We start from the raw sequence: 1780 nt of genomic DNA, 5'->3' as shown, positions 1-1780 counted from the left end.
TGTAATTCCTCTTTTAGATCTTGCAAGAATTTCCTCATCTCCTGGAACTCATCACCTTCCTTCTCCTTTCTCTTTAGCAGTTCATTATCTCTCTTCTCTTCCATCTCTGTTAGCTTTGATATTATGAATGCTCTATATTCCTTATCAGATGTTTCCATGATTTTCACCGAACTGCTTGTGGATGAAGAAGAGTTACTCTTTTCCCTTGGAGGAGAGGTATTTTCTCATTTTCCCATATTTCTCATGATCCGGCGGTGATTTCTTGTCATCTGATGGATGGTGTGTTTCTTTCAAATTCTTGAAGTTCAGCCTGAATGTTCAGGAGCAAGCAGACAGAGGTGATCTAGAATCTCTTTGCCATTCTGTTGTGATCGCTGGTGCAGCAGATTCAGTAGATATTAGGGAATATTTTAACCCTATTAGTATTTGGATGTTTAGTTACAGTGCTCTTAGATCCGTTGCTAGCTTGTCTGTTGGAGGCTGAATTATCAGTAGAAAATCTTCATTCCCTAAAAAAAAACCAAAAACAAAAGGATGTTTAGTTACAGTGCTCTTAGATCCGTTGCTAGCTTGTCTGTTGGAGGCTGAATTATCAGTAGAAAATCTTCATTCCCTAAAAAAAAACCAAAAACAAAACTTCATTCCCTGAAAAATTTAGTTCGCTGGAGCCATGTGGAACCTTCTTCTGAAGGCCCGGCTTCTTCTGCCGCTAGCTTGTTTGTTGGAGGCTGGATTTTCAGTAGAAAATTTTCATTCCCTGAAATGGTTTTTTTCTTTCTTTTTCTCTTTTTTTTTTTTTTTTTTTTTTTGTAAATCTTAGACATTCTGACGGGTTAGGCGGTTTTCTTTTCTTTCTTTCAGGAATAGATACTCCCAACAAAGTCTCATGATGCAATCCCCCCAAGCCCTTGGTCTTGGCTGGCTGAAAGGCTGCACCACTGCAGTCTGGCCTATAGATATGTTTTCTAACGCGTTTTGGCTATGAGAAAGATATGATGGGTCTAGAGGAAAAAAAATATTTTCTTCTTCCAAAGGTACTGTATTAACCTCTTTTGTATTTGTAATGATTTAGCAGTTAGTTATCTAGTTTGAAGCCAGCAGGTTTATGTAAGATGAGCACTAAAAGAAAGATATTAAAATAAATTTATGCAGATATTTACTTTATTTATTTATTTATTTTAGAGAGGTTTTCGCTAATAGGGTGTGTGTGCTTGCCAGACAGAGAGAGACATAGAGACAGAAAGTGAGAAATCACCTCCCAGAGGGGATGGTCACGCAGCAATCCCTTCTCCTCCATTCTCCTCCCGGGATCTTGGGCACGCACGCACACACACCCGGCGTTGACTTTTAAGCCACCAGGTCCAGGACACAAATCGCCGTCGACTACGTGAGAGGCCAGCGACATAGCCATTACGCTAACTGCTGGTTCCCCTATTTACTTTTTAGAGACCTGAAGTGATTTTACTTTTATTTTCTTCAGTTTAAGCCAATCATGAAATGTCATAGTGATTTCTGGGGTAGGGCGGAAGGACATGGGCGCTGTGGCCCAGCTGGCTTGAAGCGGCCCTACCTCCCTGGGGCAGCTGGAGAATGTGAACTGCCCTGGCGCAGGTGGGTGATGTTCCGAGAGCGCAGAGCTGGCAGGCTACGTCCTCCGCGGCCTCCAGCTTGTGCAGCTCCATGAGGCGGTCGCTCCCGTGGCCAGCGAGTTGGCGATAAGCGCGGCTGCCTTGGAATAGCCCTCGGCAGAGATGACAGCTGCCTTCTGCTGTGGCTGGGC

General features: G+C 43.3%; 1 pseudogene; it reads right to left on the bottom strand.

Annotated features, from left to right (window-relative positions):
- Positions 1-1490: 1490 nt before the first annotated feature.
- LOC102481248 (prohibitin pseudogene) overlaps positions 1491-1780 on the bottom strand; it is a 972-nt pseudogene continuing 682 nt past the window's right edge.

This window comes from Tupaia chinensis, unplaced genomic scaffold, assembly GCF_000334495.1.
Source record: "Tupaia chinensis unplaced genomic scaffold, TupChi_1.0 Scaffold000275_1, whole genome shotgun sequence".
NCBI classification, from domain to species: Eukaryota; Metazoa; Chordata; class Mammalia; order Scandentia; family Tupaiidae; genus Tupaia; species Tupaia belangeri.
The sequence above is the reverse complement of the archived record's forward strand: the minus strand, read 5'-3'. Positions and strand labels throughout refer to the sequence as shown.